Raw genomic sequence first — 23,360 nt, forward strand, 5'->3', positions numbered from 1 at the left:
TATTTTACTCAGCCATCCCTGCCATGAGATTAGTTTGCCTTAGGGTGATGGCTTGTAGGATTTACTCAAGCATTACTTCTTATCAAAACTTTGACCAGCAACTTGGTGATCACTGCAATCCCCAAGCACAGACTTTACAGGGAACTTACAGGCTCAGTTAAAATGCAAATTACTGTTAATTAGGCAAACAAGGTACCAGTAAAGCAGATATGGCAAGTGAGTTGACACTGGGTAAAGTAGAAGTGATAATTAATAACCCAACAATTTGGATGGGTCATTAGTTCAGCTCTGCTCCATCAATAGATGCTGCCTCTGTGCATTTTGGCTGAAGCTGTACCCAGAAAAAAAGGCACTTTTGTGAAAGCCACTCTGCCCAGGCCAGACAGATGTGCCACACCACATCTGTCCCACCAGTTCCAGCAGCTTTTTGCAGAGGTAGGGGTAAATCTCCCAGTGCAGGGGACAACTCCATAGGTATGGAGACCAGTATTTTGGATTAATTCACCTTAAATGAGCTTAGTATTAGTTTTCAGTCCTTTCACTGCTTTTTTTCCCTAAGACCCTGCCAGATATTACTGAAGATCAGATTTTGCAATTACAGAGTAACCACATCCTAATCCTGGGTTTTCCTGCTAATCAGAAACAATTTTTCTCTTGTCGGTTGTGTTCCCTTAATTCATTTTGTCTTAACTCTTTCACTACACTTTACAGAAGATGGATGCCTAAAATTTTCACCTCTGCTCATATGGGGAGCTTTTACACTGACCAGACACCAACAGTAACTTTAATATTATGTTACAAAAATATTCCTTGAGCATCTTAAGCACATGATTCTTCGAGGTTCAGGAAACAGGAATGAAAACCAGTAGCTCTGCTATAAAGACCTCTGCATCATCTGTTGAGTCCATTTTCCTTATTTAAAGTAGACAGAAAAAAAAAAAAAAAAGGAACCATAAAGAAGATAGAAAATAAGTAGCTGAAAAACCCACTGAAATAACACACCCACTAAAATAATGAAGCCATAAACACAAGGAAAATTTGTGTTAAGGCTACAAAAATACTTTACCTCAGTTCCCTTGGGGCTTGTCTTTACAAGACACATGGCCCTTTTCACTTTATGAGAAGAATCCAAGACGCTCAGCTGTATTTCCAAGGCTGGGCAATACTTTAAGAAAATATTGTAAGACTGCTATGTCTGGTCTGACCCAGGACCCTGTTTGAAAAAGCTTTACAAATATGCTGGAGCAGAGGTTTGACTTGAAATATATTTGCCATCAGCTGATGGTGCACCCTGGCCCATTTGCTGATTAATTACAGAGCTGATTCCTTAATGAGGGACCATCATCCCAGAGCACTCTTTTTACAACTCAAATGTTGAGTATCTCAACTGGGTGACTCTTTTTTGAGGCTGAACAAAAGCAAAACTCACAGAGCAATAATTTGTTTATCCTTTCTCAGGCACCGTGTCACTGTTGTGTGCTTCACAAATACATTCCTATCAGAGAAAGTTTTGAGTTGGAAAGGACCTTAAAGATCATCTAAAATGAAATCTCCATCTTTCTCTCTACCATCTCTTTGCTTCTGCATATTTTCCAAGGGAATCAAGTCCACCTCTTGCTCCCACACACTGATGAGGTGATGCAGAAGTGTTTGCAGAACTAACACTGACTCTGGTTTGAATCCACAGAAGCTGCAGTGATACAGTCTTAGATAGCAATATTTATGCCATGGTTGTCTCCTAGGTCTTGGAAGTCCTTCCACAAAATTAGTATTTCCTGTGTCCAGAGTCAATAAAACCATTTATGTGAGCGAATACTGCTGATTATGAAAAGCAATTGTACATTTTAGTGATTATGGCCATATTTTGACCAGAAGTATTTCGACACTTCAGCAAAGTGCCAGATTTTCAGCAGGGTTTGTAACTCAGTGCCTTTGATTTTAAATCTTGTGGCCAGGTTTTTATTGTGATGAGCACTCAAGTGTGTGGGGGAAATCCTGCCCTGCCTTGGGCAGCCTGGCAGTGGCTGCTGGGCTGATTCCTCCCCAGGCTCCAGCCCTGTGAGAGCCACAGCTCTGTCCTTCAGAGCACGAGTGGGTGGCACAAAGAGGAGTTTGGAATGTTTTTAGGGAAGTTTCCTCTTCCTTCATGTGTCACGTTAGGCAGGGTTGCAGCATTATCTGATAAAACAAATCTCAGCATCTCTTTGAAGAAAATGCTTCTGTGAGAGAGTTTTTGCAGATGCATAAAGCTGGAGTTGTGTTTGAAACCACAGAGAGGGGGCTGGACACAGCAGTAGAGGTGGCACAGAGCTGGTTTCACAAGGTCTCCATCTCCCCCTCCGTGTGACAGCCAGGATGTTGCACCAACAACATCCCTGCCCTCCTTCCCCCTGAAAGGGTTTCACCTTTCCATGACCTCATGGCAGGAAAGAACCTTTCTAATACTCACTAGGGCAATGGTTCCCCTTAGAGATTCTAAATGAAAGTTGTTTTGCTTTTTTAATCACCTTTTAACAATGAAGCAAAGCCATTACTGAGCTGAACTGAAATTATTTACTTGCTATTGCATAAAAGGGGAGAAAAGTGTTCATATTGTCTTTGGACAATCTTACTTTAGTGACAGTATTGCATATATACTATTATGAAAAGACATCTATGATCTCTTAAATTTATTCTTTCTCTATCTGATCTGGCATTTGCTGCTCTATGCTGGTGACCATATGTGTGTGCTATAGATCAGTGTGCATGTGTTGCATGGAAGGAGGAAGAGGGCTGACCAACTAAATCCATCAGAAACAAATATGACACAGCACCAATCTGCTACAATGCTTTTCTCAGTGTCCAGAAACTCTCCTTTCCATCAGGGCCTCTCAGTTCTGCTGCATTTTTCCAGAGCTCCATTTCCACCCTGAAAGAGGGGTGGATGTAACAAGAAATATACTTTGCCAAGGCTGGTTTGGGTAATATTTTGGGGGCTGAGTTCAATTTTCTGTAAGGTTTCTCTTTGTTCTGTTTTGGGTTTTATTTGTTCAGCTGTTTTTTTGTTTGTTTTTTTTTTTCTTTGTGGGGTTTGTTTGTGGGTTCTGTTTTGTTATGATTTTCTTCCATAGGTGAAGCAGGACAGGAATTCTGTCTCAGACATGGGAAGTGTCCTTTCCAAGCATATAAGGAAGTCTTAAGCAGGTAAAATGATCCATTGCTTGACACTGCAGAGGGATATCCAGTATCACACAGGTCAAGGGGCTGTGTGTGCAACTTGTAAAATTTCTCATCTGCTCCTTTGGCACTGGAGGGGGAGAGAGTTGGTGCTCATTGCCACTTTTACTTTGCAGGATTTCTGCTAGAGATTTAAAATATTCAATTTCTCTACTCCTGCAGCAAAGTCCAGTGCAAATCCTATCTCAGAGATGTCTCCTGCAAAAAAAAAAAAAAAGACTAAAAAAGCCTGTTATAAATGAAAGTCCCTTCCTAACACACATTTTCTTTACTGTTTCACTCTGATATTTCTCTGTCTGAAGTGGCCACTCAAGATAATGTGTAAAAACCCCAAGAAATCTCATTTATGCCAGTTTGCTGACTTGCTCTTCAGTGGTCTGCAGCTTTTTCATAGCACCTGGAGATAATTTAAGATGCTGGTAATTTTCAGTAGGTGCAGGAAGTGTGTGTCAGTTGTCAGCATCTGTTGCTCTGTTATGTACAAATGCCTCATTTCTGGGCCTATAAAATTCCCAGCAGCTTTTTTAAAGTGAAACACAGGTGAAATCATGGAATATTAAGATGGGAAAAGACCTTTAAATCCAACCATCAACCAGCACCACCATCATGTTCTCCCCTAAACGTGTTCCCCTAGTGCAATATCCACATTATTTTGAAAAGTCCAAGGATAGTGATTCCATCACTTCCCTGGGAAGCCAGTTCCAATACTTTTTCACCATTCCCATGAAAAACATTTTCCTAATGCCTAACCTAAGCCTCACCTGGTGCAATTTGAGGCTGTTTTGTCCTGTCCCTTGCTACCTTGAAGAGGAAACTGAGCCCACCTCACCAAAACCTTCTTTCACCTTTTCAGAATTGCAGAGTTATAAATGTTCCCCCAAGCCACTTTTTCTGCAGCCTAAAGAACCCCAGATCCCTCAGCCACTCATCAGACTTGTGCTCCAAATCCAAACCTGTCTTAAATTAACATGGGAAAAAAAAAGATAATTATATACTTTTTTAAAATAGCTAACATTTATTAAAAAGCTCACAATTTTCTAAATATTTCATGCCATTTCTCATTCCAAATCTACTGTTAATCTACTGTGGGATAGAATTTTAAATAAACTGCTTCCTGTTTTTCCTGGCTTGTTTTAAGATCCCTGGTCATGGGAGTTGCAGGGAATATGTAAACTGGGATTTGAAGCAAGGATGGCATGATACATTTCAGGATACACCTTGACAGAGGCATTAATTCACTGCAGGTTCACTCCACATGGAATCTCTGTATTTTTATGACATGTACAGTTGGTTGTAATGCCATACTGGGTATCATGTACAACATCAAAGAGCTAAGTAAGTATAAAGGTATGTTATATTTCTTCAGTTCATGTCAACAAAATCCTTTTCAACCTTGGATACCTCTTGCTTAAAATCTTTAGCTTGTCTTGCACTTTTATTTGCAGCATTTCTGTCCAAAAATAATATTTGTAACAGGAAAATGGAATGACTAGAATATCTTCTTTTTTGTTGTTTTTGTTATAGTCCTAAATTATTTAACTCTTAGGTGCCCTTGGAAAGTGGACAAAAGTCTACCAAATAAAGTTAAAGTTCTTGGAGTATCATCAGCTTGCTTTCCACGCTGTCATGAAATTGTTTTCTTAAATTGGGCTGCTTCCCAAATGAAATTTTCCTCTACTGAGATAACATCCCACAGCAGATTTTCTGAAGCCTTCAGAGATTATTGCTGGGCCAGGAGTGCAGGCTGTGCTGAGAGAGTCTGCAGAAGGTTTTGTGTGGACAGGACCAAGCAAGGCAGAGAAAAGCCAGGTGTGACCTGGAGTTGTGGAGCTGCTTTCACACAGTATGTGAACCCAGGGTGACAGATCAGCCTGAGGAGGAGGGATTGCTCTCAGTGGCATCCCCTGAGCAGTTTGTACATGGCTAGAATTATATAATCATAGAGTGGTTTGGGTTGGGAGGGAAGTTAAAGCTCATCTTGTTCCAATCCCTGCATGGGCAGGGACACCTTCCCACCAGACCAGGCTGCTCCAAGCCCTGTCCAGCCTGGCCTTGGGAGACTGAGAATCTGAATCCTTCAGGAAGGTTGAGTAAAGGAGCCTGGATGGGAAAACTCTGCTCAGCTGAGGTGTACATTCATAGGAAAGGTCTGGACATGCCTGGATCAAACCCCTGTGTCCTCTGCTTCCTCTGGAGGTGACCCTGAAATTCCCCAGACAGAGGAATGGCCAGGCTGCCCTCACCAAAAGAAGACAAAGGGAATGATTGCCCAACCTTTGCCCGTGCTGATGAGTAGTTACCATTAGCTGGCAAAATGTGTCGGGAGCTGGAAGAGATTTTGTTTGACCAAATGGTTTAAAATAGTGGTTGGAATTGAAACCAGCTGCTGCAGACACTGGCCTTTGCAGAAATGTAATTACAACAATCTTTGCACTTTCTATATTGCTGCTTTTAGCAAGGCAAATGACTTTCAGAAATTTATTTTTGTACCCTGTATCTGAAAAGTGCCCATCTCTGAGGTGGACAGATGCCAGTGGGGACATCACGTATCGTGTAACATATTTCAGCTCCAGGCTCAGAAATGTCACAGGATCCACAGAATCCTTGAAGAACAGAGAGGACCTGAGCTTCTGATGTGTCACTCAAAGGAGAGGTTGTACATGACACATAGGTTGCTTTATACCACTCTGTAACTTGGTGTGCTTATGCAAAGAAGTGCATGTGGGATCGATGGCATATGGTATATTAAGAAAGAATAACACCAGATTTTTAAAAAATGCATTCACCCATTAAATGGTGTAAATTAAAGTAAGCTGTCAAAATGACAGCACAATAATGCCATCTTTGCAATAGCACATACTGCAGCACAGTTAAATCATATCACTTTTGGGGAAGAATTGCAGATGAGATCCAAGAAAAAATTGCTTTTGAAATGCAATTCTTTGTTAGTTAAGAATCATCATTGCTAGCCAGGATCCCCTATAAACACATAAAGCAGAGAGTCACCGTAATAAATCATAATAATTTATATCACAGCTAATTCTGGAGAAGTAGCATCAGGGGTTATACTTCAGATACACTTCATATTACTCAAACTGTAATTATTTTCATTAAAATATAAAATTGCTTACAGCCAAGTTACTTGAAACACACAGCATTGCACATTTAACCATGTATACAACAGGGCCACAAGAGTTCAAAATAAGTAAAGTCAAGTGTTAAATAACAGCACTTATACTTTTTAATTGCATATCTTTGCAGACACAATCAATGCACTTTTAATATTCCTTTTTAGTGAAACGTTGGACTGGCTTTTTCAATCATCATCATGTTGATTAAAAGTCAAAGTCAAAATAAACTTGAGAAAATACTGTTAGGTGCTTGTAAGCACAGCCTCTCTAATGGTTTGTGCATGTCAAGAGGGCAAATTTTATTCCAGGAGGAGAAAGGGAAATGCTTCAAGTTTGTGTGAAGGCGAGCAGTGGAAGGCTGAAGAGTTTGAACGTTTTCAAGTGTAATAATTTATAACACCACTCTCTCTCTAGTGCCTTTCTCTAACAATCTCAATGGGTTCTACAAACAGTAATTAATTACAGCCTCCAACACCTCTAAGAGGTAAATATAGGCAGTATGAGGTGCTCTTCATCCATCTGTAGAGCAGAGCAGCCCTACAAATCTCTGCAATATGCAGGGGCTGCAGGAGACCTGCCTTCTTGGCAGAACCCAGACACCTTAGATATATCTATCTTTATTAAATTGGGAGTTAGAAAATGAGGAACAAAATGCATCCTAAAGCCGATTTGGTGTTCTTTTGGTGGTTTTTTTTTTTTTGTTTGTTTGTTTTTTGTTTGTTTGTCTTTTGTTTGTTTTTTTTTCTGGAAGATCATCCTCCATTCTCTGCAAAGGATGGTTTTTACTGCAGGGGAGAATCAAAGGTGAGAGCTAAAAATGTCCTCACCTGTTTGCTTCAAAAGTTAGATGACAATGGTGCATGATGCACAGAATTGCAGAAAAAGAAAGGAAGAGTGGGTTTTCAGGTGTGCAAATGGCCCTTGAAGTCAATGTGAGTATACAGAGCTTGATTCTAGTCCCCAATTTTCAATAATTTCATTAGAAAATAATTGTATAAATCTCCTGGTGAACATTTCTTGATGCAAGTCTCACCCATTGCTGCAGATGCCATTAAGATCCTGGAAATCTGTGAACATTTTGTGTCTGTAAGAAAACTCTGCATTCAGACTGGATGAAGGGCCCATGAAGGTTGACCAAGAACTCTTCTCTTGGAGGAATTTTTCCTGATGACTTTTCCAGCAGCTGTTTCCCATGGCTATTCCAGGTGAGTTTAGAGCTCATTTTGAACCTGATCCTGCTTCCTACATTTCATGGTGCTTTTGGTGTCTTTGAAATATTGAACCTTTAATTTTCATTTAGGCTAAACCATCTCCATCTTTTCTAAATCAGACAGTGGTGAGTCCTCAGTTTGCTTGATATCATAACCCTCATTTCTCCTGAAGTGGAACAGTCCAAGTTATCCCTTTGATTGAAAGAATGGAGGAGCTGGTTTTCTCAGTCTTTATTGTGTATTCCCACAAAGTGGGGAGCACTAGGAGTGTTGGAATTAAGGAGCTAAAACCACAGAGATTAGGGCTAAATCTCAGCACTAAACTTTCTGGCATCTAACTGATGTCAGCAAAACTGGTTTTCCCAGCTTTCCCATGCCTGTTGTGCAACGTTACAGGGAGTTGAGGATGACATTCAGCAGTCTTCTTAGGAATTTCAGAGGAAAAGTGATCAGTAGGAAAGAAAGATCATGACAACTCTCTGGTATTATGGAGGAAGATGTTTTCATGGAATTGAAATATGTGTATAAATTTAGCAGTGAGGGAAGGGATTTGAAGTCTGGCATTAGGGCAGGGCAGTTGGTGGCTTGTTGGTTGTTTCCTGACTATGTGACAGTGAGTTGGAGAAGTCTCCTATGCTATGGCTCAGTGGGAAAATCTAGGCTGGTGGGTCTTGTGGTACTGCCCCAAAGAAAAACAACCTTGAGGAGAGAGCAAACATCTCTGTGTAGGAATGATACTTTCCTAGGAGAACCTGAAAGTCTCAAGGTAAACCCAAAACATAAAAGTGTAAACACTCTCACAGTGCTGAATCAATTTCCCAAGCACAAGACCTCTGGGCAGAGCAAAGCAGACCAGCACCTCATGTGTGGATATCTCTGTCCACACTTGATTTGCAGTATTTTTTGTCCATTTAGATTAGATATTATGAAGATATTAAGTAGTAAGGCCCTTGCACAAATTTTCCACAGCAGTTGTGTCTGCCCCTGATCCCTGGAATTGTCCAGGACCAGGTTGATTGAGGCTTGGAACAGCCTGGGACAGTGGAAGGTGTCCCTGCCCATGGCAGGGGTGGAATTGGATGAACTCTAAGGTCCTTTCCAACCCAAAAGTTCTATGACTTGTCCTGCTACTTATATGTAAACAAAAAGTGTATTATTCCATCCCTTCCACCATTTGTTAATTTTAGAATCTTCACAATGAGAGAACAAAATAGAAGAAAACAGGTAAAGTAGTGGAAAGCAGTATAATTATTTTAGATTGTATGAGATACCAACAATCTCCCCAGGAATGTAACTTTTTTAGTTCAAGTTGACATTTAAATTACATTTTGAGCTGGAAAGAAAAGTCAGTGGGAGAAGAAGGATATCAAATGAAATAGTGGCACATGTGGTGAGTCACATTTGCTATTATTTTGTAAGTATTATAAAAATATATCTGATTTTATTGGAATTGACAGAAAATTATTAAAAATTTGAGATAAAGTTTTCCTTTGGTAAACTGTGCCTTACAGATGGCACATCAGAGAAAATTCTCTTCTTGTTAAGAAATCAAAACAGTTCAGGGAACACGGCAGCATCAGGATAATAATAGTTGACAGGTACAGTGGCTGTGAACAAACACCCATATCATGGTATCTGAGATACCATATTTTCCCCACTAAAATTAAACCATGAGCTCTCTTTGACAATGTTGTGTTAATTATGTGCCAGCATTTGCTTCAGTTTGGCTTAATACTGCTTTAATTCTCTCACTATCTGGCCTTTTTGGAGTTCACCAGGGAAGTTTGGTTAGAAACCTCTTTACACTCCTCAAATCTATTCCAAGCAGAGCTTCAGCAGCTGCTGAGGGCACACTGGACATAGACAGGAAAACCAAACCAAGCATAACCCTGATGCTTGACCCATGTGTTTGTGTTGAGCTGTGCAATTTTCACTGCATCTAAACTCAAATTATGTTCTATGCCTAATGTGGCAATGGCCAGGGTGGAGTAAACATTTTTTAAACTGCATGGATTAGGACAAGAGTATTTTTCTGATGACAATTTGCTATTTCAGAATGAAAACAAACTGATAGTAAAATTGACAAAGTCCTAACATAAAACACTGACAAAAAAAGGTAATCAGTCTATTGCTACATTTGTCAAACTGCTTGATTAAACGGGTGTTTAAAGCAATAACAGCTACAATTTATATTACAATATATTGCATTTTTATGCACAGTAGAGAATTAGGCAAAATATCATGTGTCAATGAGTGCCACTTCAAGTAAGGTAATTAATTGCTTCAAGCAAGGTAATTAATTCTATAGTAAATAAATCTGTGGCATTAGACAATTTCAAAGTTAATGCACTGGGTTTTTTTTTTTTTTCCACATAAGGCTTGAATTATAGAGGAGTCTGTTTTCTTGCTGCCTCCCAGTGTCCCCACCTCCCACAGGTGTTTCTAGGGGAAATAACTCCCAATTTTTGGTTTGACAAAAAAATATGTATCAGAATTATAGAGACTGCCTGATTCAACCAGGGAAGGATTCTGCATCTTGATGGGATCAGACACTAAGGGTTAGGGCTTGGGTGTTACTCTTGGGCTTCCCAGTAATGCCAGAACTGCCATGGCCTTCAGAGCAAAAACAGTCATTCCAAAAATAAAAGGAGTGCTCTTCTACCCCCTCTCCTCCTTCTCTTGCCATGCCATTACAGGGGGAAACCTGCATTCGTTCTGCACAGCAGAGATAATTGCAGCCTGATAGTCTTAATGAACGAGTTTATATAGAAATGTTATCGCTGTGACAGTCGGGAGCAGGCTGAAGCACATGTGTGGCGAGGAGACCAAAATCTGCTTGAATAAATATGAGAGCAGGAGCAGCACCAAGCCTAATTCTTCTTAAACTCCTGAAATCTTAGCCTGGGATGCACAGGGAGCCTTGCAGTTGCTTTCTGCTTGCAAACGTGAGGGGGAAGTGAAATTAGCATAGATAAAAGTGAGACTAAAAGATATGTATCTGTGCTGGCATGCAGAACAGAAGGGTCAGTGAAATCATTCAAAATACTGGGCTTGGATTCAGCATATTCAGAAGGTAAAACATCAAAACTGGGAGAAACAGGCAAGTGAGAAACAATGCAGTAGGAAGAAAACAGAAATACTGAATAAACCCCAAAGCTTTTCAGAATTACTACTTCCAGTGAGGAGGAGTGTCATGGGAGCAGGGGGAAAAAAAAAAAGGCCTGCAGAGCCCTATTTTTGGTGGTGCTGATCATCACTGTGTTATCTTCCAGAGCTCCCACAGGATCTCACTCATCCTTTTATTCCACATGCAGGGCCCCAGACCAACCAAGGGTGTTGGGGCATGGCCACCCTCCAGGCAGGACAAACGGTTGAGGCACCATCAACCCTTCTCAGCCACTTCCTCTCTAACATCATCTTTCAGCCTTAGAAAACAAGATGTCCAGATATAATTGTTGTCTTTACCAGTGATAATGTTTCTTCAGTGAGATTTTCTCCATTACTATGAAAATAGCACCAGAGAAATCAGAAAACTCTATTTTCTCACTGATTTATCAAATATAAATCAGGCATTAGTGATCAGGTGGAAGGAAGGTGCCAGACCCAATGTATATTCCAGGCAATGAGATTTTTTTCCAGTGACCAGAGTGAATTTTGCATCGAACATTTGGAAGTATGGGCTGAGACACAGCACAATATAGAGGAGAAAAGCCAAGTTTGCTGCCACAAGCAGTGCTGCTGCTCCAGAGGCCAAGGCAGGAGCTGAGAAGATTAGCATGGAGCTGACAAGCTGTCCTGGCTCGGGGAGTCCATTGGAGGTTTCTCCTTGTGGCGTTCCCCAGGTGTTACGCTGCCTCTATAGGACCTGGAAATTTCTAAAAGAAAGAAGCATTATTGTGGCTTTCTGTAGGAAATAGAAAGAAAGGGAAACTGAAAAAAAAATAAAAAATAAGGAGAATGAAACTCCAATGAAAAGCAACTCCAATCACCCTTCTCCTATCCACCTGTGGTGTGTCCACGCTCCAGAGCAGGACTCGTGTAGATCAGAGATGGACCAAATCCAGAAAGGTTTGCTAAAGCCCAAATAAAACGGGATAAGCATCTGACTCACCACTTCCTCTGGTTTTTGCAAAGCCTGGCTTTTTACATGGCCATGGCTTTTCAAATCCAATCCAGCCCTTCCTTCCCAGCCGGTGTCTGCTCCGAGGCGAGCTGTTCTCATGACTCACGGGGACGGCTGACCACCATTCTCAACTGTGCTCCTTCTTACACATTTGGTACAAAGAAGGCAAGAAAAGGGATCCATATTCCAGTTTTATGGAGACACAAGCACATACACAGCAATGCTTGATCTGAAGCCAGCTAATGGAGAGGATATGTTGAAACCACCAGGCATATTGTTATGAGGAGAACAATAGATATTGGCAACATTGTTTGATCCGCGTGCCAAGGGTAAAATTAAAGCCGTATGTTCACCCCACCAGACACAGATTGTGGATGGATGTTTACGTAAACAAAGGGTTTGTTAAACTGTGTTATCATTTTCTTCCTTTGGCTCTCCAGCTTCTAGGCCAGGTACATCAATAAACTCTTTTCTGGAAGAGTCTGGAAGAACCACATCAAGAGCAACAGTTACACGAAACCTCTGTTGATTACCATGTGGATATATAACAATTTCTTTTCTTCCCTTAACCTCTTAGAATAGCAGCAATCAGAGCCAACTCCTTTATTCTTGGAGGAAAAAAACCTCCTCTATAAAGACCTTAGAGATTTTTCAAGAGAGCTTGGGGCCCGGATCAAGAATAAGCTGCAGCAAAAGTTTTCCTATTTCCTACCTGTGCTACACATCCCAACCTCCTCAGCATGGCTTGTGGCGTTGTTAAAGCAATTGGTAGAAAATGAATCTGGACAATTTCCCGGAGTGTACAGCTGCCCTTTTAACTTACACCTCACCAACCCACCCCAAGTCAGGGAACCAACATGTGGTGTGTGCTCCTCCGGGAGCCGCGGGAGCGCAAATACAGCTGTGCAGATCTGGCACACGGGGTTTTTGATTTCATATTTGCTTGCTGGCCAGGCAGCAGTGAGCTTTCAGGGAAGAATTACCCATTGCTGTCTTGTACAGAAGGAATAAGGCAGGGGGGGAACAAAAGGAAAATATATTTCAATGGTTTATCAAACGTTGTTGTCCAAAGCTCGCAGTTGGAATATGCTACAAGTTGCTTGTGCATTACTGAGTTGTGTACACAGAGCTCTTTTGGGGTTTGTGATTATTGCTGGTCTTCATGGAATTTTATAAAAATTCCTGTTAGACCTGGTTGCATTGAAAATTTTTCACTTTTTTGGCTTGACTTTGGTTGTCTATATAAAATTACCAGAATTTCTCAGTTTAAGGTGTTACAGGGGAAGCTTGATGTATTTGCTTTTTTCACTATTTCATTTTTTTTTAAGAGTGGCTGCTATTTTTTAATAACTTTATTAATTTATATTTTTTAAAAAAATATTAAAAACTATAATAAGGCTGTTGCCATCTGGTTCAGAGCATGAGTCTGGGACTACGCGCATCTTCAGCTACATCAACACAAAAATTCCTGATTGCTGTAAACCAGAATTAGATATTTATAAATGCCCACATCTTCAATTTCTTTGTGGAAAATACCCAAGTCAAAGAAACTTTATTAAAAAACTTGTAGTGACAAAATTTCTCCCTTTCTGCATGATAGCAGCAGCTGCTCTGCTTTAGAAAATGCATACTGCAATTTTCAGGGTTATCTCTGTATTTCTGGCTGGCACCGATGCTTTTGGCAGAGATTACTTGCAAGGAAGTGTCTGCTACATCTTATAGGTCCTACTTTGAAAAGAGGCAGTCACAGGTACTGAAAAGATATCATCTTCATTCTACTCTGGCAGTTAGCAGGAGGACTGATCACTAAACTGGTCTAATTCAGCTCTTCTCAATCACTTGCAGAGATGAGAAAGTTGCTGGAGAGAGATCACCTGGAGGCTCTGGGATTTTCTTCTGAAGTCATTCTGAATTAGCTGCTAATGGGGAGCTTTCTTTGATAGCTCTTTTATAATTAAATGCAGCTGGATGGAAATCAACCACAAAGGGAACTCAAGTTTGTTTATCATTACTTCTGACTTTGTTAGCAGATGTTTTCTGAGTACCGTGGTAGCTTGTTTAATTTGTCTCCGTGTAATGTGAAGCAGGTAAACTTTGATTAATAAACTGACAAGTACATTCCTTAATTTATTTTAGAAGTTTCCATCTATGGCTGTTATAGCACATGTGCCAAATCCCAAAAGGAAGAAAATAACTGTTTGTGTTTGATTTTTACTGTTATTTCTAAGTCTAAGGCCAGATGAAAACGTGCTTGTTGGTAACACAGCCTTCACCTTTAATGGACACAACCACCAGCAAACTTCTGCCATGTGTGAAAACTGCACGTTACGTTTCCCACTGGGCTATTCTGTGTTAATTTATGAACAAGAATTCACCTTGGTTTACAGGTTGTTTATTTTTCCTATTAATTCCATTGGAAATACCCTCTATTTTTGGGCTTAGTATGTTCCCACCCTCACTAATTGTGGTGGATGACTGTATGCCCTCAGTCATGAGTGTGTAATTTATATTTGATGCTGTCAGTAAACAGTTATCTTAGAAAAAATGCTTAAATGCAAGTATAAACAACTGAACTTGAATGCTTAAATGCATTTTTTCCTAAGTAAGACATCTACATATATGTGTGAAATTCAAAATCCTGGCTGGAGCTTTTTTTGCTGTGCAGATTGAGTGTCCAGTGCTTTAACTGAATTATCTGAAAATCCTGCAGTGTTCCAAGCAACATTTTAAATTAAATAGATGGTCCACTTCCTGCAAAGTGTTTCAGATTAACATCTCGGGGATAGTTACTAAAACTGCATAGGAAATACATATGCAGCAGTTGGTTCCCATACATAAGATGAACAGCTTCTTTCTTATCTTCCTTTCTGTACTGCATGTTTTCCTTCTTTCTCTCTCTCATTTATCTGCTTCTAATCTGCAAGAAAATTATTTCTGCCTCTGTCTAGCCTGATCTTCTACATTGCAGAGCTGACCCTACCTCAATTTGTAGCGTTTATTCACTGCTCTTTATTTTTTTTTTTAATTTTTTTTTTTTTTTTTAATCTGCCCTTTCTAACAGCGAGGACTGGGACATCTGCTTCACATCACGGTGTGAAGTGTGAAGCATCAGGTTTTTGTAGCTGTCCCACTATTAAGGGAAGGCTGCCCTCCTCACCCTGGCCCGTGTCAAGGCCACTTCGCTGGGCTCTGCACACCTGATTTGGGCACTGCTCGTTGCTGGCTGGGGCTGTGGAAATGAGAGGTTTAGAAATGGAAGGGTTGAGGGGAAAACCAGCATTGGATTCACAGGCTGCCAGGGGCTAGGGCAGAGCTGGGACCACCTCGTGTCCAGGTGAGATAAAATTGCAATACCTCAGCCCAGCTACCAGTTTGTGCTGCCATTCCTGCTGGATATTTCTAGTCTTCAGAGAGAGCCAGGATAATTTCTGAATACTTGGTGTCCCGCTCAATTTTTGGTACTTAAATCTCCATGTTTAAATTTACAACAGTTCTTTATATTTGTTATAAACAACCTGTTTGTTGTTTCTCATTCTGCAGCTTAAGAAGTTGCTTTTCAACAATTGCTTTGTCATTTTTTTAAACTAGCCTTAATGAATCAGAAAGAGAATCGAGAATAATTCTTGTTTATTTAGAGCAAACTTTGAAATGAACCTTCCACAAGGAAAAAAAAAAAAAAATAATCCTTGTTACATTTACTGCTAGAGAAAATACATTTTTGTGTGAGATTCTTTGTGTTTCTGGGGACTATTGAGATTCCTTGATAAAAGAATCTTTTTGAAAGGACAATCACATCTAATTCAGTGTACCTTGTCCTGATTTGTGGCTGTTTGGTGGTCAGCTGTGAGCCAGCACTACCTGTGTGCCTCCTGCCAACACTGAGGGCCCAAAAGTCAGGAATTAATGGCTGAGTGACTCTGGTTTCAGGGATTTGGATACCTGAGCTCACAGCCCTGAAACCTGATCATGGGGATATTGGCATGTGGGGCTGTCTGGCTGCAATAATGGGATCTGAGCTAATATTATAACTACAGGGAAATGTAGGATATGCAGAAGATGATGTGTAGTAAAAAGAAAAACATTCCTGAGTCATCCTTTTTCAGAGCAGAACGAGGCATGAGATAGTAAATACTGGATATTTTACTCTGCCTTTACATTTCCAAGACGTTAATGTTGTAAGCTCTCCTCACAAACCCCAGAGTTAAGGGATTAGCAGAACCACAAGGTTTCCTCTCTATTCACGATCCAAGAAGCAGATTAAAAAAAGGATATACCATTTGATCAGCAGCTTCCTGCATATGGAAATCCTAGGTCACCTTGCTGTTCCTTGATGTCTAAAGCCTGCTCTTAGGTTTCTGCAAGGAAAACGTGTGTTCTGCTGCAGTTTTGAGGACAAAGACAGTGGAATTTAGCAGTGCTGGGACATGCCAAGGAGTCGAGCGCTGAGCCCACGCAGGTCACCAGGGAGGGTCACCACAGCCTGGTCAGGTGGTGGCTGCTGAGATGGTTTTGTTTGCAGTGTTTTCACACATATTTATTCAATAAGGCTTTTGTTTTACTGAAACTGAGAAACACTATACAGCATTATCCTGATTTTTGAAGTGACAGTGCCAAGGGGACTTCAGTAAAGGATTTGAAGGCGATTGAATCTGAAAAGTAAAGCTTTGTGATTGCTTAGTTATTTTTTGAAGCCGTGCTTACATTTAAGATTTATGTACAGAAACAGACTATATCAATAGTAGTGAAGTGGTTTCAGGCCAAGCCTTTTTCAAAGAAACTTATGAACAGAAGGTCATTTCAGAGTTCTTTCTTCTCTTGCAAAGAGACAAACACAAATCCCACCTCGCTGTATTTGTATAATATATAATACATTATTATGCTGCTGCATTTTAGTAAGTGCTTGTACTTCCACAAAAATATCTAGAGCTTTATTCTTGATTATAGTGCACTGCCAACTGCAAGTAAAAGCAATTGTTATCCTCAGAGTTTCAGTGACCTATTAGGAAGATATAAATTGTGACAAGATTTTTTTTTTCCTCTCTGTAAACTTCTGAAGCCTCATCTTACACCATCTAAACCCCATCTTAAAAATACATAACATGGAGAATTTTCCAAATCCTCTGATGATACTACGATATTGAATCATCTTTATATAATTATGCTGGTGAATATAAAGTATCATTGTTTTCAGTATCTTTCATGAAAGCTGTTTTGACCTTCAGATTAAAGGATCCATATGGATTTCCAAATGCAAAAGTTGGAGCTCCTGTTTTAAAAACTGGAGCTCCAGTTCGGCACGCAGACATCAGATGTGCTTCCACTTGAAAAAACGCAATTGTAGCTGCCTATATCCCCTCTGAATTTTTCTCCTGGGTAAACTCTTATAAATGAGTGCATCATGCATAATGAGGATTGGAGGTTAGCTGCTTCCAGTGAATTCCTTTTCAAAGTGCAAGAAAGAAGCAGAGCAGCAAGGAGGAGAAATCCATTGGTATTTGAGCTCTGTAGGATGAAGAGGTTTGCTGCTGGGGGAAGATCAAGAGGAGGCAGTAGGAATATTTTGGGCACTTCTGAAGGAGAGATGGAGACCATCTGGTAGAGAGGATGCTTAAAGGAAGAATGCCAGGACAGAGATAAAAGTAAAGGGAAAGGAAATAGTGACTGAGTAACATCAAAGAGCCAGGCTGACTATAGAGCAGAAATGAAGTAGTAGCAGTGACCCAACATAGGCAAATCACCATACAAATGGTGACACTGGGAGATGGATCCATAGGACTTTGTGAAGGCTCAGGGGAAAAGCTCAGTGTTTTAATTCCAGGAAAGTCTCCAGGAAAGTGGTGTTGACATCTTTGGAAGGCTTATAATTTAAAACTGATGCAGTAAGCAGGGTTCCTGCTGTTTCAGAAATACTGTCCTGGAGTCTAATCCAGATACTGTCACTGTAGCAGAATTTCAAGTGGAGAGACGCCAGGAAGAATGTCTCTCCCCTCTTCAGCATCAGCATCTTTTCATTTGAATGATGTGAAGGGTATTAGAAGTTTCCGTTGAATTGCCTCCTAAGGCTCGTGTCCTGAAGCCATGGTTGGTGTGTGGTCCTTCCCTGAGCTGAGCTGGAGCTGATCTCATGTGAAAAAGGGAGATGCTGGTTTTGCTTTGCTCCTGCTGAAGCAGAATAGCTGCTGGCCAGACCTTTCCTCTTGCCAGAGCCTGGAAAACCTTTCTGTCGCTGGAATTCCATCCAGAGGGAAACTGTGACAATCCCCATGGTTTCTTTGGGTAAAACAATACAGAGTAAAGTAAGTCTGTTATTCCCTTGTGTCTTGGTTCTCAGCACTGCTTCTTACCAGCCCTAAAGTTAAAGAGTCAGGGCAGGTGATAAACTTATTTATAGAGGCTGTGCTCCTGTCTCTCTCCACCCTTCTTCTTCCCATCTGCCTTTAGGAGGGAACTTTCTGCATCCTAGTGAAGCTGTGCTTTTTGAGGCTAAATACCTCTGTGGATTCAAGTTCAAGGCCTGAAATAGTCTTTTGGTTTTTTTTTTCTCTTTTTTTTTTTTTGGTTTTTTTTTTTTTTTTTTTTGTTAACCAAAACTGAAGTCAGTCCAAGGAAAGAGAAAGAAGAAAGTACTTCTACAGAGTGATTAATCTCATCTTAAAACAAGTGTGTAAGACAGGTAGGATAAGTCTCTCTCTGAAAATGCCAATCTGTCACCACTATCTATAGAAGGAGCCTTCACGAGTAGCTTGGAGTAGGTGTTTGACTTTTACACAGTTAAATTTAGACAAGATGATTGCCACTTTATAAGTCAAAGTGTTTGTTTATCAATGATTAACCATAATAGAATGAAAAGTTATGGGAGATAACAAAAGTAAAAATATAATGCCATTGATGGAGATATCACATCATAAGAAATAGCAGCGAGAAATGCAGATGGTTAACATTTACATCCCCATTGTTTCTACTTTATTGTTAAATCTTCCCAGATTTTAGATCTCGTTTGATCTGAAGTAGGAAAAATTCGCCTCTGCTTTGGCATAAGCAAAAACTGCTGAAATACCAGTAGGATAAAGAAGTGATTTGTCCTGGAAATGTCAATTCTTATGTGTAGGGTCATTAATCCATAAAACGAATTTGCAAACATTTATAAGTTTCCTTTAGTGTTGTTGGTGTCTCACTTGTCATGCCTCTGACTGGGCTCTGAATGAAGATTGTACTCAGAAGATCCTGCAAGGCAAGTGCTAGCACGACTTGGTTTTGCATGTCTTGACCCAATGTATACAGACAGTTACACTGAAATAAACACTCTTGTCGTTTAGGAGAATTAATCCTGTTTCAGACTCTTACCCAAGGGCTCTGTTGCTTTTGATGCTTTCATCATTCATTACCATATTGCAGAAATAAATAGATAAAATTCATTTTTCCTATACAAAAATTAATTCTTGACTATTGTGCAGTTTGCAAAGTTGATAAAGCTTGCAAAAAAATCCTGCAACACCTCAGTAGTGCTCAGAAGCTTCAGCATATTGGGACCCTAAGAATTTTAAACAAAGTTGGAAAAAGCATATGGTATATATGGACGGGAAATCCTGTGGTAGTTTTGATTTCACAAAGAAAAAAAGTATCTGCTTAAGTTCATAAATCTGTGTATGCAGTATTCAAATAGAAATATTCATGATCTTAGCTTTCCTTCTTTTTTTTTTTTTTTTTTTAATGTTGCTTTCAAGTACAGATGGGCCCATACCACAAGTTTGGGATCCAGATTTGGATTTGGACCTGACGTTTATCAGAGTTTAGGAGCAGCTGAACCCAACATCTGAGGTCAGGCTCTGCAGGAATTAACAGCCTGCTGCAACGACTGGATCAAGTAGATCTCCCCCATCTTTCAAAGCACAGGTATGAAAAATACAAAAACTTGATTTGACCAGTCTCTAAGGTATTTCCATTTTAAAATGAAAGACTTTTAGTGAAGTGGGAGGCTGTGATTATTGTTGTGCCTAAAGGATGAAATTACATATGGGGATCCAATTGACTGAGTGCTGTTGGAGATTGCAACACGAGACAAGAACTGCATAAAATGGTTTCCAGCTTAAATACTTGTCCAAGGTCAATAAGAATATCTGTGAGAAAGTATTGAGATCCCTGATTTATTATTATACTTTTACCACAATAGGGTTGCCTCATTATAATTCTTGACTTGTTCTAGAAGAGGATAAAATACCTTAATAACACCATACACCTAGGTGCAGAAAGAGACTTAGACTGCAAATGCTCTGAGTTCCTCTTCAGGCTACAAATCCCTCATATTTCCAAGATTAATGGCTTCTAATCCGTTTTTAAATGTTCCATGTGGATAGTGAAGGCGTAACTATCAAAACACTGTAAAATCATAATGTCTGTGTAGCTATAAATTACTGTTTTCAAAATGAGCTGGAGGTCTCCAACTTATTCCTAAGTGCAGATTCTTAGATGGTATAAAATTGCTCCAAAAAATGACTAGGAGCAAGTTTCCTGGCTTTTGCCAAAGTAAAGCCAGTTGTGGGTCTGCCTACTAACTCCATAGCAGTGTCTTGTCTTGATGACACTGAAATTGTCCTAAACAGAATAAATTGGATAGATCAAAATAATTTCAGATCAGAGATTGATTGAAAGGCATGAGGCTTTTTGCATATTTCTCTGATATATCTTGTGCTTTTCATTTGTCAAGTTCTGAACTACTTTGTATGAGACTGATGATGAATTCAACTCATGCTAAAGTCTGAGTTCCATGACAGCTTGTATTAAAAAAAAATTGTCTTAGAGTATTTTTCAAAGGCAAATTAATGCATGATGTTCCAGAAAACAGGTAAAAGAGAATGTCCAACTCATTAGTGACTTAAATACATATACAATGATTACTTCTACAGAAAAAAAAAATAGAAGGCATGATTTAAAAGATCATTGGGACAGTCTTTTGTGGGGCACAGAAAAAACCTTTACAGATGTTATGGGCTCTTTGGGGTTATGCCTAAATAAAAATTTGGAGAAGTGCCTCATTTGAATTTATACTCCCTATGTGGTCCATCAAAAAGGATTCATCTCCTATTCAAATGACGAGTCAATATGTTAGTCAGATCAAATACCGCTAATAAGATGCTAAAAATGCTTCTGAGGAACAGGGGGATTTCTTTAACAAGCCATAAAGTGCTTTTTAATCCATTTTTGACTTGTTAAGTTCTTTGTGATTCTCACAACTGTTCCATCATGACGCAGTTTCCATCCTTTGTGCAGATGGAGAAAATCAAGGTGTAAATCAAGGGCAGTGCACAGATATTGCCTTTCCTCTCCAACATTTCCCAAAACCACTGTGGTCCTCCTTGTGCTTTTCTATCTTGTGTCTATTTAAGACACTGGTGCTGGTGGGTGTTTTGGGTTGATAAAGCTGTATTTGATGAGATTGCCAAATCCCAGAGCCCAAGATTTGCTAAAGATTCAAAACAATAAAAGAATGAAACTCCCTCTCTTCCGTACAACAGAGGTAGGAGAGTTGGAAGAGAAGAGATGCTGGTGGTGTCCTGAGAGAAGGAAAACCTGGCTTCTCAGCTTTGCAGCCAGTGCTCTCTGCTCTGCTCTGCAGAGCCCTGTGCTGAGTGTTGTGAGTGGGAAGTGGCCCAATATTGCAGCTTTGCTGCAGACACAGCTGCAAGGGCCCGGGGATGTAGGAGTTCTCGAGATACATCTCTCTATCAGTGGCAAGAAATGCTGAATACATGCAGATATTATGAAGAGGCTGATGAGGGGGTGCTTTTTTTGCATATCTTCCTGGTCACATCAGCAGAGAATTCTCCTGTGCCTTAGCTCTGAGTTCAAAGAATGATCCTTAACATTTGTCTGATACCCAGGATGTATTTCCCAATCTGCTGAGGGCAGTGGCAAAACCCCTCAGTAGGGGCTTGCACTTCCACAACTTCAATTGTTTGGCTTCAGTTGAAGTTTCATACCATTCACTTGAACTTTTTTTTTCCTTTAGCTAAGAATATTTAAGTTTTGGGATGTGAACTATAATTAGAAACTGAATAGCAAAGAAAGGAAAGGAAAGGAAAGGAAAGGAAAGGAAAGGAAAGGAAAGGAAAGGAAAGGAAAGGAAAGGAAAGGAAAGGAAAGGAAAGGAAAGGAAAGGAAAGGAAAGGAAAGGAAAGGAAAGGAAAGGAAAGGAAAGGAAAGGAAAGGAAAGGAAAGGAAAGGAAAGGAAAGGAAAGGAAAGGAAAGGAAAGGAAAGGAAAGGAAAGGAAAGGAAAGGAAAGGAAAGGAAAGGAAAGGAAAGGAAAGGAAAGGAAAGGAAAGGGAAAGGAAAGGAAAGGAAAGGAAAGGAAAGGAAAGGAAAGGAAAGGAAAGGAAAGGAAAGGAAAGGAAAGGAAAGGAAAGGAAAGGAAAGGAAAGGAAAGGAAAGGAAAGGAAAGGAAAGGAAAGGAAAGGAAAGGAAAGGAAAGGAAAGGAAAGGAAAGGAAAGGAAGAAAGAAAAGAAAAGAAAAGAAAAGAAAAGAAAAGAAAAGAAAAGAAAGAGTTTCTGATTAGCACTGTTATCCTTCACCTCTGAAGAGACCAGAATAACCCAAAATCCAAAATTCACAACCAAATCTTTGCAGCTAACCCTGAAAATGGCTTATGAAATTCCCCTCATGACATTTTTATTTGCTGAAAGCACTATGCATCTGACCATCCCTATAATTTCTGATTGAATTTGTAGCTAATGATATAGAGCATTGTAACAAGTTTATCTCTAAATTTTGTGTGTAACAGGGGCCACCAACCCACAACATACTTTATTCCATAAATGTGAATTAGTTCATTCATTAAAATAAGTTTTTCAGGATTGGGTCTGTGAATATCAACCATTTGGGATGGAGAAAATAAATAGCAATGTTTAATAAATACACAGTGCACTAAGATTGCATTTATTAGTCTTTTGACTTTTTTATCTGGCTCTTATAAAGAAATCTTTGGAGCTAGGATAACTACTGGTGCAGGTAAATTTCCTACATTGTGAAAGGGTCTGGTATTTAGTTTATGGGAAGCAGGCCTGAGCAGATGTGAAAAGTTCAAATAAAGGAAGGCCAGATAAAACCCACTTTTGTGGCTGGAAAATCAAAACAGATGTTATTATTCAACCACAAAAAAATCTATTTGCACTTAAGTAGCATTAGGTGTCTGACTAGCTACATTTTTTTTTTTTTAGTGAAAACAACAAAATGATTATAAAATTATATAGGCTGATAAAGTGCTTTAAAATGTTACCAATGGACTGAATAGCTAGCTAATAGAAAAAAAACAAAACAAAGCAGATCTTGCAAAACCAATAGAAATATCTGTAAATCTATTTCTGAAGGGAAAATCAAGAAAGATACATTGGAGGAGCAACAAAATTGAATGGACTCTTCTCCCTGAACCCCTGATCAGAGAAGTGGTGATTTCAGATGGGTGGATTTTACACTGCCCATAATCTTTTCTGGAGACCTGCCCATATGGAAAGGTTGATGCTGGCAGAGGATGACAGGTGCTGGAGACCCTCAGGAGCCCTTGACAACAAGAAAACACTTGCAGGGTGTGAATGCTGCCAAATAGTCTTGCAAATAATTTCTGATTAAAAGAAAATTCAATTTGGTTTCACAAATGTCCATGTCAAAGAAACACTTAGTAGAATAC

General features: G+C 39.7%; 1 long non-coding RNA gene across 4 annotated transcripts in view; it reads left to right on the forward strand.

The window, feature by feature from the left end:
• Positions 1-19,701, forward strand: part of LOC130255809 (uncharacterized) — a 45,846-nt gene extending 26,145 nt beyond the window's left edge. For 2 of the 4 annotated variants that reach the window (XR_008840997.1, XR_008840995.1), the window contains 5 exons: positions 3,111-3,183; positions 4,461-4,551; positions 7,099-7,279; positions 7,393-7,552; positions 19,411-19,701. This is a non-coding gene — a long non-coding RNA (uncharacterized LOC130255809). Of the gene's footprint in view, positions 1-3,110; positions 3,184-4,460; positions 4,552-7,098; positions 7,280-7,392; positions 7,553-13,526; positions 15,340-19,410 lie in introns of those variants that run through there. The other 2 variants (XR_008840996.1, XR_008840998.1) reach the window with 2 other exon arrangements.
• Positions 19,702-23,360: the final 3,659 nt, after the last annotated feature.

Source organism: Oenanthe melanoleuca, chromosome 7, assembly GCF_029582105.1.
Source record: "Oenanthe melanoleuca isolate GR-GAL-2019-014 chromosome 7, OMel1.0, whole genome shotgun sequence".
NCBI classification, from domain to species: Eukaryota; Metazoa; Chordata; class Aves; order Passeriformes; family Muscicapidae; genus Oenanthe; species Oenanthe melanoleuca.